Source organism: Staurois parvus, unplaced genomic scaffold, assembly GCF_062004578.1.
Source record: "Staurois parvus isolate SC_StPar_1 unplaced genomic scaffold, SC_StPar_1.0 ptg000410l, whole genome shotgun sequence".
Classification (NCBI taxonomy): Eukaryota; Metazoa; Chordata; class Amphibia; order Anura; family Ranidae; genus Staurois; species Staurois parvus.
This window is the reverse complement of record NW_028318206.1, coordinates 1161985-1180022: the sequence shown is the minus strand read 5'-3', so window position 1 is coordinate 1180022 and position 18038 is coordinate 1161985.

Here is an 18038-nt window from a genome sequence, read left to right as displayed (position 1 = left end):
ATTCACATGATATGGAATGGGATGGTGACATAGGGCACAATGGAAGGAAAATGGGGAACTGACTGAGCACAGAAATTAATGAAGAGTCACTGGGAGGAATGATCCATATGATGGACAAATAGGAAGAGGAGGCAGACCAAGGAGCTGAAGCACCTGGATGGGAGCAAGTCTTGTTAGGGATGATGGGGATCCTATGGGACCAAAGAGGTGGCAGGGTGAACTCAGTAGGTGCGTCCTGGGGTGGATGATGGAAGAAGGGATGGACCGGAAGGCAAACACCTGTGAAGGGACCGACAGCTCCTCGTCAAGGATGTGGGGAATCCCTCAAAGATATGCAGAAGAAAAGGAGGGCACCAGGTCAGGAGGAGTAAATTCGATGAACAAGGTAAAACAGAAGACTTACATCTGGGATTCCTCTAGTTGGCATGTGGAGTGGAAGGACCAGCAGAGGGGTGGGATGGTAGTGCAATCAGGTGGATGGAACAGTGAAGGCCGTGGGACCATGCAGAGAGCTGCTCATAACTCGGCGATGTATGTTCAAAGTTCCCGCCCGGCAGGGAGGATGACAGGCGCCTCCCTTCCTCTGCTTCCACCTGTCACTGCACCTGTCATCCTCCCTGTCGGGTGGGAACTTTGAACATACATCACCGAGTTGTGAGCGGCTCTCTGCATGGTCCCACGGCCGTCACCGTTCAATCCATCTGATTGCTCTACCATCCCACCCCTCTGCTGGTCCTTCCATTCCACATGCCGACTAGAGGAATCCCAGATGTAAGTCTTCTGTTTTACCTTGTTCATTGAATTTACTCCTCTTGACCTGGCGCTCTCCTTTTCTTCTGCACGTTTTTGCTATATTATTTGTTTTATTTGCTTGTTTTCAGGAATGTGCAGTTATTCCTTAACATTACTTTAAGTATTAAACCTCATCTGCCACATAACTACCCCTCTAGGTCTTCCTACAAAGTTGCTATATCTTGTGCCAGGTTTATTACCCTGAACGATTTGGTATCATCAGCAAACAGCAAAATTGAACTCTTAATTCTAAACTCTGTATCATTTATATACAAGTTAAGTAGAATTGGTCTCAAGACAAACCCCTGCGGCACACCACTCATGACTTTAGACCATTTAGAGAATGAGCCATTTATCACTGCTCTCTGGATGTCTTCCTGGAGCTAGTTTTATATCCATTGACATGCAATTTCCTCTACACCAGTAGACCTTAATTTGTAAAGTAAGCATTTATAAGGTACAGTATGAAATGCTTTAGAAAAATCCAGATAAACTACGTCTGCAAGACTTCCTCTCTCTAAATTCCTATTCATTTCCTTGTAGCACATTAATGGTTTGGTCAGACAAGAATGGTCTTTATAAGACTACTTGTGATACCATTTTCACAGACAAATTCTTCAACATAGTCTCTTACCCTTACAAATGTTACAAACTGTTGATGTCAGCCAGCCTTGTCTGTAATTTTTTGGAATGCATCTCGACCTTCTTTGAATATTGGTACCACATTTGTTCAACACCAATCATTTGGTAACCTTTCAGTCAGTAGGATGTCTTTAAAAATTATAAATAGTGGCTTGGCTACAATGGAGCTAAGCTCCCTGAGGATTCATGGGTGCAAGTCTTGCAGTCCTGGAGATGTATTTCAAGTATGTTTTTCTAGCTTGCAACCCAAGTGAATGGACAGTGAATAGATAGCAAATGTGGGTGAAAATAAGCATGCAACTGTTCTCGGATTCCCCAGCTATCTATAAATACATCCCACGGTAGTGGTTCTTCTTGTAACTGGACAGATTTCCATTCATGGAGGAGTATTATTCTATATTTAAAATCAAAGCGTTTTTTTTTTAATTTAATGGTGAATAGTTAGGAATGGTTAAGATCCCAGTTTTGTTTGTGTCCCATTGAGTAGAATTCCCTTGGCTTCCTCCTGTTCCAAAGAGGCAACAGGAAGTGAGTGGAAATCTACCCCCAGTAAAAGTAGAATGTAGGAGTGATTTATATAACATGATTGTACAATGACCCACTTCCATTTAATCGACTGCTACTACATGCTACTAGATGCTACCGGGATGGCCTGCACTATAGACAGCCTTATGCCCTTTCCATTTAAACTGGGCATAGACGGTTCAAATCTCTGCTGAACCGGCCGAGAATCAATCCATGAATGGGCAGGCTGAATGTACCCAAGATGATTGATCGGTTAACTTGCGTACAAGCAACCTGTCAGATTTTACATGCGATTATTGCTAGTGGCTATTATAGCCATTAGCAGTAATCAATGTGTTTTCCCGGTGGGGATGGTTCTTCCTACCCCCCTGCTGGGAAAACTCCGCGGGAGGGATACCCTATGAACACTGACTGTGTTGATGAGGGAATCAAGCAAATCATTCCATCTATGACCAGCTTTAGTGAATAATCTCAGCTCTTGGGGGCTAATCATTAGTATAGCACTACCCCTATAGGAGTCACTATAGATGTATGCAGGTTCTTTCTTTAATCAGTGCAGGGCAGTCAGGCACACAATTGTCATCCATCCACTCTAGCTCAGTAAACAGTCTAGGGGTGTCTTTTTGTAAATTTATTGCTGGTAGAACTTGGGAAGGGGATCTGGGAGTGAAGCAGAATACCCCAAAATTGAACAGTGCATTAACCACTTCAAGTCCGCACACTTTTACCCCCTTCCTGTCCAGGCCAATTTCCAGCTTTCAGCGCTGTCACACTTGGAATGACAATTGCGCGGTACTGCAACACTGTACCTATATGAATTTTTTAGCATTTTTTTGAGACAGATAAAATTTTATTTTGATGGTATTTATTCACCACTGGGATTTTTTTTTTGTTATATAAATGAAAAAGCCCAACATTTTTGAAAAAAAGTGTTTTTCTTATAAAATTTTGCAAATAAATAATCTTTCTTTATAAATATTGGCCAAAATCTATTCCGTTATCTTTTTAGTAAAAAAATAAATAACCCAAATCAGTTTATAACCAAAAATTATAATTTAAAAAATTTTTTTTTTACATTTTTATTTTATTTCTTTATTTTATTATTTGTTTTCTTTTTCTTTTTTTAACATACTGTCACCCTAGTAGTACCATGTCACCATAGTGACACTGTACTACTTGTGGGGGTGTGATGAAGATTTTTTTTTTTTTTTACACTGATTGTTTTTACACCCATAAAGGCTGTAAAAGCAATCATTTATCCTTCTGTCTGACTGCATTCTTGCAGCCATTGAGAAATACTGTGCGAGCTGTGATTGGTCACAGCTTGTCACATGGTACAAGGCTGTTGTGAATAGCCTTGTACCATGTGATCTCTGTGATCATTCACAGATTTCACAAGTAGTAAGCAATGATGTCAGGAAGTTGCATCTTGCCTACTACTATTCATGTAATCACTGATTGGACAATCAGTGACCACATGATTGGGACCTCACACAGAGGTCCCATACAGCGATTGGACACAGCGGGCACTGGATCGCGGTGTCGTGCGCTGCCAGGGAGCGCTCACAGGCTAAAATAGCTTCCGCCGTTTATGAACGGCAATCCGCCCCTGCACTGCTCCCGTCCGGCCCATGTACATAAACGGCCGGACGGGTTAACAGAGGACACCTCTGTCTTGTTAGTAGCACTAATATTTCCCAAAGTAATGATAATCAGCTAGGCCAGTCTATATGCGCACAGCTGAGGACCATGCACCAAAAATGTAGCACAAGTCATAGAAGACTGAGGTAGTCCACGTTTCATGGCAAGAGACCATGAAAACTTCAGTTCAAGGAAGGAAGCTTTACTTACAGGGTCCCAAAGCATACACTGTCCACATCCAGCTGCAAAGTCCAACGTCCAGCCCAGTAGTGCCCCAGGGCAAGTAGCCTCTGAAGCTCCCATATCGATTCCCAGGGGAAAGGCCGTCTCCTCTGGACTCCAGCCTATTTAACAGGAACCCATCCACCATCTGGGCACACCTCCTAAGGGATTGGGTGGCTCTACTACATATTCGGGCCAGGTATTTGTATCCCTCATCTCCAGAAGCTTCTCCTAGAGCCAAGGGGAGGTAATCAAAATCCCAGCCTGTGGAGTCTTGAGCAAACCAAACTAAACATTTCTGGCTCCTGTGGCTACAGCCAAGCCTCATACTAAATTTACCTAACAGCCTATGTAGGAGGGCACTATACCAGCAACATTAGTAATGTGATTGAGCTATCGGGAATTACCCTTTATATCTACTCTAAACTAGACAGAGACCCAGTCAGCTACCCGATCCCAGTATTGCCTTCCTTCAAGATCAAGGGCAGGAATTGCTACTGAGGGGAAATGGGGGACGTCCAGTAATAGGCTGTGACATGGTTGCTTGTGTAACACTATGAACTTTGACAACCCTGTTTGTCTGTACAATGGCCTGCTCCATATTTTGCAATACAAATTCCTGGCACTCTGCATGTTATATATTAGACATCTATGCAGCAACAAGGTAATGCGTAGTAGTTTGGTACATATTTCTTTATTTATTATGGTTAGGTCTTAGAAAGCATATATTTTCATTAATTTTGTTCCATTTTTTCCCTTGGGTCCAGCATTGCATAGTATATTTAGCATTCTACTTTTTAGATAGTAGATGTAGTTTTAGGCTCCTTTTTTTGCTCACAGGCTCAGTTTTCTTTTTTTATGAAAGAAGCCCATTGTTTACAGACCAAATAAGCAATGATTCCCTTATTGCACAGCTCATTCTGACTAAATTTAACACAAAACAATTGTTGTCTGCTATATCGCCTCTGTAGCTAACCCATAGTGTTTTGGGAATCCTTTATCCTGTAATGAATGTTAATTTGTAAAATAACTCAATACTATACTGCTGCTCCCCTGTAAAATAAGCAACCCTTACATGAAAGATCAGGGGATGCAGACATGATACCCTGAAAGCTGCATTGGGATTGGCTAGCAGATGAATGACACCATAGCTCAGTTGCAACAGCATTGATAGTGTTTTTTTCACTCCCTCTAAGTTTCCATGCTGTGAATGGCTTATTTTGACTAAGGCAGAAAAGAGGCAGAAGGGATGATGCCCATAGCTTCTAGCAGTGTGCCTACAATAAACTGATAATTCAAAAACCCTAATAGTTTGCAGGCTCTGCTTCTTGCATTGCAGTGCTACACCTTAGTGCTCCTTCTTGCAATGCAAGTCAAATACTCAGCCAATTCACTAAAAGTCACATATGGCTGATCTGTATCACTGAGAGGCAGAGTAATTGAACCACTGAGTCCTTCATTTTGTGATTAACTTTCTATATTCAATATGCCAACAACAGCATGGAAGAGCAAACTTTTAAAAATGTGGAAAGTGATCAATAAACATAATGCAATAACATTTCAAAATGTATGCTGACAGAAGATGTGTTATACTTTCCTTTTTAAGCTGAGTGCCATGCAAACAGCTATATACAAAGATGGTATACATATTCAAGTGCTATTTTGCCTGCTTGAGGATTTGTATTTCTGTCCATCCAGTCCTGGGATTCACACAGCACAGCCTTGTCTGGCAGAGAAGGAGGCCTGATCTTTCTTAGCTGCAGTTTTTCACCTTCAGGTCACCCTTATCCTGTGACTGGGCAGTGAAAGGAGAAGCAGCATACTAATTCACACAGCACAGCCTTGTCTGGCAGAGAAGGAGGCCTGATCTTTCTCAGCTGCAGTTTTTCACCTTCAGGTCACCCTTATCCTGTGACTGGGCAGTGAAAGGAGAAGCAGCATACTAATGAGCTCATGTCTCTGTTACTCTGCTCTCTACAGATATCAGCATGCTTCTTGTACTGCTGCATTTATTACAGGTATTTATATAGCACCATCAATTTATGCAGTGCTTTACATATATATTGTATATTCACATCAGTCCTTAACCCTCCAGGGGTGTACAATCTGAAGTCCCTATCTTGCATTCATACTCATACTAGGGCCAATTTAGACAGGATCCAATGAACCTATCTTTGGAGTGTGGGAGGAAACTGGAGTACACCCACACAGGCACAGGAAGAACATGCAAAGTCCAGGCAGGTGATGCTGTGGTTGGGATTCGAACCAATGACCCTAGTACTGCCAGGCGGAAGTGCTAACCATTTAGCCACTGTGCATATCTGTTTGCTATTTTGTGCTCCTCCCCCCATCTGAGATCTACTGTACTATAGACTGCAAGAAGTTGATACTAAAACCTGCAATGAAATGAAAAAAACTGACCGATTGTTGTACCAATACAAGCGATGTTGATGCTGCCATCTCCCCTGTTGTGCTATTGTAATCTGACAGGAGGACTCAACACCCCCCCAACCTGAATACACTGATCAGTGCTCACAGCCATTGGTTGCAAACACTGATCAGATGCTGATTCCTGTTTAACCCGCTGATTTCCGGACTTAAGTCGCATTAAGGTCAGTATACTTTTTGTGTTTAAAAAAATAAATTTAATGATGTATTAATGATTACATGTGAATTTTATATATGCCTGGAGCACAGCTTTAAACTTGTCACCCGTCTTGCAAATCCATTACAATTTTCTAGGTGCCGCAAGAAAAGGAAAGAACTATAGCTTATCTGCCTATAGATCCCCGTAAATGAATAGCAGATCTCTAGGGAGACAATGACAGACGAATCTCTTATCTGACACTGAAATCACTTCGCTTAACAAAAGAGGCTTCACCTGTGCGATAACAAGCTTTTCCCGGAATGCCAGACGCAATATCTTACCTCTTCTATTTTGCATGAAATAAGGGGCAACAGATTACTTCCTCGGTGCGGATGAAAATAATACAGCAGAGAATGCTTAGAAAGTACTTTATGGAGAATAAAAAGATATATACCTGAAGTATTTTACGCCTTTACGCTTCTCTGTAGGCTATTTTTGCAGTTTGAATAGAAAAGGCGAAATGATAAAAGAATACAGTCTCGTCTGATCAAAATGCTAAATATTGGCAGGCCTAAAATGTTTAAATTTTTGGTCTCCTTTAAACCGAGGCTATTAAAGGATGTCTAAACCCAATAACAAAAATGTTATATTATACAGGAGCATGTCATTTGTGCTGTACATGACATAATCCTGCTACAATCTTAATGCTATGTTGTACCTGTCCACAGCCCACTCTGCGTCCCATGCCCAAAGCTCACTCTGCATCCCCTGTTTACAGCTCACTCTGCGTCCCCTGTCCACAGCTCACTCTGCGTCCCCTGTCCACAGCCCACTCTGCGTCCCATGCCCAAAGCTCACTCTGCGTCCCCTGTCCACAGCTCACTCTGCGTCCCATGCCCAAAGCTCACTCTGCGTCCCCTGTCCACAGCTCACTCTGCGTCCCCTGTCCACAGCCCACTCTGCGTCCCATGCCCAAAGCTCACTCTGCGTCCCCTGTCCACAGCTCACTCTGCGTCCCATGCCCAAAGCTCACTCTGCGTCCCCTGTCCACAACATACCTCTGCACTCCCTGTTCACAGCTCTCACCTTTGCACACCATTCTATCCACAACACGTCGCAACCAGCTCCCCATCCACAGTTCTCACCTTGAACCTCCCCCATCAACAGCTCTCACTTTTGCACCTAGCACCCCCCTTCCCCCTTCATCCACAGCTCTTGCCTCTGCACCTAGCATCACCCCCCCCCCCCCAATCCACAGCTCTTACCTCTGCACCTAGAACCATTTCTAATCCACAGCTCTCACCTCTGTACCTGGAACCACCGCAATCCACAGCTTTCACCTTTGAACCCACAACCTTCCCCAATCCACAGCTCTCTCGTCTGTACCTAGAAGCACCCAAACAGTTCATCTCTGCCCCCCTTCCACACCTCATCTCTGCATTTCTGCCCCTTTTCACTTTGCACTTCTGACCCCCTTGTCCACAGCTCACACCTTTGCACACCACTCCATCCACAACACTTTGCAACCAGTCCCTCCTATCCACAGTTCTCACCTTGAACCTCCCCCATTAACAGCTTTCACTTTTAACAAAGCACCCCCCTTCCCCCTTCATCCACAGCTATCACCTCTGCACCCAGCCTCCACTCATCCACAGCTCTCACCTCTGCACCCAGCTCCCTCACATCCACAACTCTCACCTCTACACCTAGAATCACCCCAATCCACAGCTCTCACCTCTGCATCCAGCTCCCTCACATCCACAACTCTCACCTCTACACCTAGAATCACCCCAATCCACAGCTCTCACTTCTGAATCTAGAACCACCCCAAACCCGCAGCTCATAACTCTGCCGTCAGCCTCCTACCATCTACAATTCTCACCTCTGAACTTGGTAGCCCCACTTCCTTCCTCCTGCACCCAGCACCTCCTATCCACAGCTCCCACCTTCGGCATTGCACACTCCAAAAACCCTTCTCCCTTCTAAGTCTTACTGCCTGTCCTTCAGCCAACAGATTTTATAAGACAGTGGCCAGTGTGGGCACACTCACTGCTCTACCTCTTTCACACAGCAGCAGTGTTCAAGAAAATCAGGCTGGCAGGTTGTGTCAACATCCGGGGCACAGTCTAGAGATGTAGGGCACGTGCCCTGGGTGCTGGCACTAGCAGCTCCCTTGCCACCGTGTCTCAGGGGAGCTCTGCAGGGAGGTAATCGGTAGGATTGAGAGGAGTAGGAGCACTTAGCTCCAAATAGCATCTGAAGCTGGCTGGGGAAGGTGCCACTGAAATCTGTGGGGGCAAAGCCCACCACAGATCTCTCTAGATCTTGCATTGCATTACCTGCACTCTGCACTCACTGTACCCCTATTACAACTCACTGTGCACTCCCCGCATCCCTCTATAACACCTCACTCTGCACCCCCTGCATCCCCCATTACCCTGCATCCCATGCAACCTGCAGTATGCCTCCTTTTGAACCTATTGCATCCTCCTAACACACAGCACCCCTGCCATTTTTGGAGGGCTCTTCCTATCCTTGGGATTTATAGTGAAGCTTCATCTAGAAAAGGTGTGCCCATTGGCCCTTTGGCCCCTTCTGTAGCATTGTTATAGCACCCTCTGCATAGCTCACAGCAGATCCTGTAAAGTTTTCACAAAGCAAGCATTTGCCGGGCACTATTTCCTTCTTGCTAATCGCACCAAAAATGAAATTTCTATTGCAGGGAATGCCTAAAAATTTATTTTCTTCCAAGTTGACATATTGCATTGAATTTAAGCCAAATTAAAAAAAATAACTTCAAATTGAAGTAGAAATGTCATTTTTAATAACATTAAATTACAAAATGGATTGTGTAGCAATTGTATGTGCAATATTATTTTTATAACAAACAAAAATCCTAAAATGGAATTCCCCTTTATTAACATAAAGACTAAAGGAGATCAGCTTGATAAACAACATAAACACATTTAGTCTTTCACGTCCGAAAGTGCACACATCAGTGCATAGGTCTACTTTTGAAAAAAAGCCCCCAATAAACAGCTTGAAGGCTTGTGACAGGGGGACAGGACATGAAGACCATTATAATACACTACCACTTTAAGCATCATCTCCTGGGTTCTTAGTGTTCTTCTCACTCGTACACGTCACTGTGGACCTTTCAGTAGGACACAATGACTTTGTATCTTAAGGACGACCAACTTGCCCGTGACAGCTGCAAGAGCAGATCTGAAGGTTAACTCAACCTTCATGAATTGGACTGTCAAGACAACAGAAGGCTAGTAATTGTACAGACTCTCCACTGCCTTTGGATTAATGCTGATTGAGATAGATAGATAGACAGATAGATAGATAGATAGATAGATAGATAGATAGATATTTACTTTTTTCGCATAATTGATAGGCTTTGGACCTGGAATTTAGTTCACAACTGAGCTGACCATATTTCCACCCTGGTTTCTTATTATTGCCATAGTCTTTTACCATTTGGGAAGAAAAAATGAGCAGCTTGCTGACTAGAGGGCAAAATTGTTGACAACCCAGAATATTGGTCTTAAAGACTGAAAGGGAAGTATGACATTTTAAAACATTTTCCTGTACATGGTGGCAGCCATATTGGCTAATTGCATACACAGGTTCTGCTTCCTGCTTTGCAGTGATACACAACTGTTGCGCTTTACTGTTGCTTCTCACAATGCAATTCTATGAGCCACCTTGCGGAAAGCAAAAGACTTCATAAAGTGGCAGATAAGCAGTTAGGCCTGTTTCACATGTATAAGAGCAATGTGAACAGCAAGCTTTTATGAAGCTTTCAGAAAGCGTTTGCAAAGCTTTCGGCAAGCTTTGAGCAGCTTTTTTCTAAGCCTTTGAACCACCCTTCAGCTTCTGTTTGGAAAAAGTATACACAGGTCTTAATAGGAGTACTGATTGCCATTTGCCACTTTAAACAAGCTACTAGCAGGCTTCAGCAGGCTTTGAACAAGCTTCCAGTAGTGATGAAGCCTGCTAGCAGCTTGTTTAAAGTGGTAATCCGCACTCCCATTAGGATCTCTTTTCAATATTTACAAACTGAAGGGCGTTTTAATAGCTTTAACAAAGCTTGCTGAAAGCTCTGCAAATACTTTGCAAAAGCTTGTTGTTCACACTGCTCTAAATCAAACTGAAGCTCATGTGAAACAGGCCTAAGGTAGAGCTATTAGAATAGAAAATTTGCACTAGTTGAAACAAAATGGAGGGAAGACAAAATGGAGGATCCGAAGGGGAGATTTTTATTCTTAAAGGGGAAATTGCAAGAGGTAGAATGTACATTGGCAAATATATATTGCCCTAATAAAAAACCAGAGGTCTATCTAAAGAATATACTGAAGAAGCTATTAGATTTTAAAAAATGAGACTGAGGAGGTGTCAGTGGCGACTGTGTGGGAAGCCCACAAGGCATATATAAAAGGAATCTTAATAGCGATTGGGGTGAAAAAGAACAAGGAAAGGAAAGAAAAGAGAGAATTAACATGCTTCTTAGAGAATTACTTGAATTAGAACAGGTACATAAAAAGAAAATAACAAAACATATTAAGCAGAATGTAATGGAAAAAAATTAGAAGAACTAAATAACTTAATGGAGGAAGAAAAAAGGAGAGTGTTTAATAAAATGATTAGTGAAAGATATTGGTGGGGAGATAGACCAGGAAAATTCTTAATGAGAGCTCAAGGAAAAAAGAAAGGTAGGAATTATATAGAGAAAGTAAGAGATAATAAAGGAGAACTAAAATATTCTACTAAAAATATTGCAAAAGTATTTAAAGATTATTATAGTAAATTATATAATATCACCAACATTCCATAAGAGAAGAAGAAGAAAGAAGTAAAAAAAGACAGATATATCTATAAGAAAAAACAAAAAAGAAGAAAATTTGCACTAGTTGATAAAGTACAAAGTTCCAAAGTTAACAGCCTGGGCTGTTAGAACAGTGACTGGGAAGCCTTTATATAGACTTAGCTATTACCCTAAAGCTGGCCATATAATAGTAGATTTACAAACGAATGTTTGTATGAAAATTTGTTTGACAGCTTGACAAATGCCTTTCAAAAAAAGTTCAAAATTCCATTTGCTTTTAAATTTTGATTATGGAACAAACGGACTTTACTAATTAAAAAACACATATACTGTTAGAAATTATTTTATTCAAGAAATTTGTCCATCCCGTTCCTTCAAATTTTCAACTGAAAAGAAATGTCAATTTGACCCCATTAACATTAGAAAATCAAACAAAAAATTTAACAAAAACTTCTACTAGTGCATAGTGCCTATTATGATCCAGTTTCATTTATCTCTGTTGCCAATACAAACCCTAATGAAGCACAAGGAGCTGCTGAAACGTGTTAGTTATCTGTGTGATTTTTGCTGGGAACCATTAAAAACTCACTATATGAAAAAAATCTATGGTGCTCTTGTCTTTCTGATATTCCAAGGACTCCCCAGGGCTCATTGGCTTCTAGGGAACTTGCCACTGTTTAAACCTAAGAGAACTTCACCAAAACGTTTGTATCCGTTATTAGGTTTGCCAATTGACAATCCAGTTACAAGGAAATACGAGGGATAGGTGGCAGTGGTAGTGGTCTTCAGACACAAATTTACAACAGAACTGTGGAAACAAGTACCCTTTGCTGGAACCATTGTAATATGGCACCAGGGGAATAAGGCATTAATATGCAGTCCGTGCAGCAATGAGCCAACTATTCAGCACTATGCTGGTGAAGCAGCAGCAATATTAACAGAAGGTGACAATTTAATAAAGACGACAGTGAAAGAAAATAAATTAAACTGATCCAAGATATTCATTGTGGGAAAGTAGATGCCAAAGCTGATTAAGACACAAAGAAAGCCTTGTACACTATTACCACCCATTGTCGGCTATTCCAAAACCGCAGCGTTATAATTTCATATATTTTGTTGAAGAATCAAACAGGTAGGTTTAGAGTCAAGCTGACATGGCAGGAGAATCTTATTGGATTAGGTTTCTTTGTCCTCTGGTCTTACAATGACGTCTTAAGAATCCATGCGGGGCAAATTGGATGCCATTGTTCTGGGCCTGCTTTTTCACTGAAAATTAACCTGTGTATAGTTAAACACTTTGGCCTTTCAGTAATAAAGGTTTTTGATTTACTTGTGTCAATAGCAGGTTTAAAGCCCCTGTAAGGGAGATTTATCCTAGTTAACATTATCACCAAAAGTTAAAGTTAACCCCTTCCCGTCCAGTCTCAGCATCCCTTTAATATGGTCTGGGGGGGGGCGAGAATGTGTTCGTGTGATCATGTGACCTCTGTGATTGGCTGTCATAGTGGTCACATGATCGGGAGCTAGCCAGCTATTGATTGTTAGTGTGAACCAAGAGCTGTCTTTGATAGCTCTGCCTATTGGGAGTGTGCTCTCAGCACAGAAACATCGAAAACACAATGACGCATATGTGTGGTATGTGGGTGTTAAAGCCCACCCTTTTGCTGTCACACATATGTATTACATGGAAACAGGTAAAGGAACATCTCAAATTTTGGGTTGTCCACAGGATAGAAATAAGAAGGAAATCTTCCAGTGGGGACACTAGCTATGGTGACAACCGGGGATACAATCATTTTGGAGAGATTTCCTCACGCTTCCTGTTATGGCTATGTGACAGGAAGTTAAGGGTAAATCTTCCCAATGGGACACAGATGGCAAAAAAAAATTGACGTGGGGTTATAACCCTCGCTTACTCTAGACAAAAAAAATGTTTTGCCTTTAGTTCTGCTTTAAAATATTGTTACTTATTGTAGCACCCTCCTAATATAGGGTGCTAGGTAAATTTAAGTTTTGCCATACTCTGTAACCAGAGCAACAGTGATTGGTTGCTTTCGTCTGCTCCTGGCTGTACAGGTTGGAAGTTTGTTAGATTCCCCCTGCCTTTGTGAGAATCTTCCAGAGCTTAGGGTGGAAAATTCAAATGCCCAGCCCAAATATTTACTATGCCCTGGCCAATCCCTGGGGAAGTGCACCCAGAAGGTGGTCAGGAAGGTGTAAAATAGGCTGGTGCCCTGAGCAGACTGTTTTTTTCCCTGGATATAAAGAAAACAAACAGAGGGAGCACCGGCTTAGAGCATAATTGTAAAAAAACATTTATTGAAATGATAAAAAATAGGTATCGTACTCACAATTGACATACATGTCAAAGGCACATCACAAAGAACAGTGAGGTCCAATCCACTCTACATGTCCATCCTCAATAGAAACCCTGTACTTCCAACAGGCAACAGGTTTCGAGGGGCTGGGCACTGAGGAAGAGGCAAAGCACACTTCCCCAGGGATTAGCTCCAAGCACTGGCCCAGTTTTTCCTAGAGACTTTCGGACCACTACTTTGGCATTGCCCCCCTAGCCCAATTTTGTAACTGTTTCTGTACCCTTGTTAACTTGTTTTTTACTGTTTTTCCTCCCTTATTGTTTTACTGCATGCTGCACAGATAAATATTTTCCCTTTAGCCTTGGGGTGACAGAGGGTGTAGAATTGCTGAGAAGATCTTTGACATCTGGAGTCCCAAACATCAGAGGCTCCGTCAGGGGTAAGCGCTGAATGCAAAAACCCTTTTTTTTCGTTTGGTGGAGAGGTGGTGGAATGATGTGGTGTGGTGGTGGTAGCTCACCTCTTGGCAGACCGCCAGCTTGATGAAGATATCCTCTTCTAAAGTCCTCAGGGAAACCTACAATTCCATGAGTGTCAATTTTCCAGGTTCCCATACTTACTGTTATGTCCTTTCATGAGTGAAGAATCAGTAAGAGCTCTGGGGGATCTAGGAGATTGACATTGCTGAAGGTAGATTTCTACAGAATGGAGTGGTGTTCTGGTGGTGCAATCAGTGGGAGAGTTTGTCATGACTTAAGATAAGAAGGCCTAGAAAAAAACTGAAAAATTAGTGAAAAGTCCCATCATGCCTCTGCCTCTGGGAGTTTTGTCTATGGATGTTTTGAGTCTTGAAAGGCCTCATGGTGCTTGCAGTTCCTCAACACTTGGTGGACCATAGTTTGAAGAACCCTGTTGTAGAACATGAAGACCTCAATTAAAGATTTCTGAAACGTTATGTAAAACATTTTTTTCTCCAGGCTTCAAAGTTTTGGGAAATTTTAGATCTCCTGTTATGACAGGGTCACTTTAACATATTTATGTTATTTTCAATATTTTAAAATTTGGTGATCTTATTGCATTGAAACATTTGTGTTTGAGCTGTGCTGCATTTGAATGTAGAAATCAGTGTTTGATGGCAACACCCAAGTACCCTTATTGAGCCACTAAATATAAACCCTAGTCATGGGTGGCTGTAAAAATCTTTCAGTACTGTTTCTTTCTCCATCATGCTCTCTAAGTAGGGAGTGGTGGTGGTGGCGGCGATGGTGTTGGTGGGGGGTGTGGGGGGGGGGGGGATGCAGCAAGGAGCACGCCTTAGCATCATCAGCAGGTGTGTTCCCGTTCACTAGATTATGGGGCGTGGCCGAAGTGGAAGCTGAATGGCTGCATAACCACACAGCTCTGCTGTACTCACAGTGCCAGCACACAGCATTGGCAGACCTGACACTGCAAAAGCGACTAGAGCAGAGGCAACAGCCCGGTGACCCTCAGGGAGGTGACAAAGAAGAGGAAAGCTGAGAAGAAACTCCTGAACTTAACAGAGTTTCTCCCTCGGCCAGATCACAGCAATCTCCAACATGGCAGCAGCAGCTCAGGATCCTCCTCCTCTCACACAGCACACAGGCAAGCCTCTGCAGCTTCTCCTGTGACACCTGTTAAGCAGTAAAACAGCTATATCTTACTGCAGCCTGTCACCCCTGCTTTCTCTACTTCCTCTATTGAGAGCCCAGCAAAATCTAAACCTAGAATGACAGATATTAACCCACAGCATGCAGTAACAGATTCTCACACTAATACTTCACATACTGCAAGTAATTTCTCAGATCCAATGGCTAACTTTCCTACTACTAGTCAGCCTATTTCTGACATTAAGATCATCCATACAGTCAGATATCATTAACTCTATGCAACAAATCAAATCAGAGATTGATGATCTTGGCAACAGAGTTGACCATTTTGAAACAAAAATTGGAGAATACGCCACTTCCTTTAACACCCTAGTTAGTAGACGCCCACAACGAAAGGGATGAAGAAATTGAATGGCTCGAAAATAAAGTCGCAGAATAGATCACGGCGTAACAACAGGACCGTAAGGTTTTGGAACGCCAAAAGAATCAATTTTTTTGTTTTTAAAGTTCGTAGACTTCAGTTGCTGTAACTAAGCCATTTTATGAAATAATTGGCAAAAAGCTAGATCCATTTGTTGTTTGTTGATAAGAACTAATATTTTGACTCAAACAAAAAAAAAAGAAAAGAGTTTTAAGTTCTTAATCAGATGATACACGCAATTAAAAACACGGGACAAATACGTCCCTTGGTCCTCAAAGGGTTAAAATAAGAGGCATTCCAGAATCAATACAACCTGACCAATTGAGAGCATATACCCAAGAGCTCTTTTGTGCCCTCCTACCTGATGCTACAAACACAGATCTGACCATCGATAGAATACATAGCCTTCCGAAACCCTCCTATCTGCCAGATAAAATTCCTTGAGATGTCTTGATGAGAATTCATTTTTTTTCATGTCAAAGAAAATATCATGGAAATTGCGAGCAAACCCCAAAATTTGTCTGCGCAATTCTTATCTTTACAACTTTTCACAGATTTATCTAAGTGCACCATGAAACTCAGGAAAATTCTCCTCCCAATAACAAAAGCTCTACAAAACCACAAAATTATTTATCGTTGGGGTCACCCCACTAAATTGATTGTCACAAGAAATCTCTCAATCATCACATTCAACAGCCTAGAGGAAGGTCTGCAATGTCTTAGAGAGGGACATTCTCCCAGAAAGCGACCCACAACATTCTATTGCCACCAGAACATCTCCAGAGTGGAACCTGGTCACTCACAAACATTGACCGTATACTTGCAATCTTATCTCATGGTCCCCGCTTAGATGTAATTTCACATATTTACCGTATTTGCCGGCGTATAAGACGGCTTTTCAACCCGTGAAAATCTTTTGAAAGGTCGGGGGTCGTCTTATACGCCGGTATACGGCGAGCCAGTGTCAGGGCGGCACTTTTTCGAGGGGCGGCGCAACCCCCCCTCCTCCTCCAACGGACACCAAGTACAGGGGTGGGCAGAGGGGCTGCTGTACCTTACCTGGCTCTGGTCCCGGTCCCACGACGATCCGGTCCAGGAAGCGCGGCTGCTCCTTCTTTCAGTTCGCCCGCTCGATGGTCCCGCCGCCCGCTCGGCTCCGCCTCCTCACCGGTGATTGGGCGCCAGCACTGGAAAGGCACACAGGCGACCGATCACCGGCGAGGAGGCGGAGCCGAACGGCCCCGTGAAAATCAAGCGGCTGAACTGAAAGAAGGAGCAGCCGCTCCTCTCCCCCACTGACACTAACGATGGGGCACCATTCCTCCTCCACACTGACACCAACGATGAGGCACTGTTCCTCCCCCACTGACACCAACGATGAGGCACTGTTCCTCCCCCACTGACACCAACGATGGGGCACTATTCCTCCTCCCCGCTGACACCAATGATGGGGCACTATTCCTCCTCCCCACTGACACCAATGATGGGGCACTATTCCTCCTCCCCACTGACACCAATGATGGGGCACTTTTCTCCCCACTGATACCAATGATGGGGCACTATTCCTCCCCCACTGACACCAATGAAGGGGCACAATTCCTCCCCCACTGACACCAACCATGGGGCACTATTCCTCCTTCCCACTGACACCAACGATGGGGCACTATTCCTCCCCCACTGACACCAATGATGGGGCACTTTTCTCCCCACTGATACCAATGATGGGGCACTATTCTCCCCACTGACACCAATGATGGGGCACTATTCCTCCCCCACTGACACCAACCATGGAGCACTATTCCTCCTCCCCACTGACACCAACGATGGGGCACTATTCCTCCTCCCCACTGACACCAATGATGGGGCACTATTCCTTCCACTGATAACAATGATGGGGCGCTATTCCTCCCACTGATACCAATGATGGGGCGCAATTCCTGCCACTGATACCAATGATGGGGCGCTATTCCTCCCACTGACACCAATGATGGGGTGCTATTCCTCCCACTGACACTAATGATGGAGCACTATTCCTCCCACTGACACTAATGATGGAGCACTATTCCTCCCACTGACACTAATGATGGGACACTATTCCTCCCACTGACACCAATGATGGGGCACTATTCCTCCCACTGACACCAATGATGGGGCACTATTCCTCCCACTGACTAATGATGGGGCACTATTCCTCCCACTGACACTAATGATGGGACACTATTCCTCACACACTGACACTAATGATGGGGCACCATCATTGGTGTCAGTAGGAGGAATAGTGTCCCATCATTGGTATCAGTGGGAATAGCGCCCCATCATTGGTATCAGTGGGAGGAATAGTGCCCCATCATTGGTGTCAGTGGATGAAATAGTGCCCCATCATTAGTGTCAGTGGGAGGAGTAGTGCCTCATCATTGGTATCAGTGGGAGG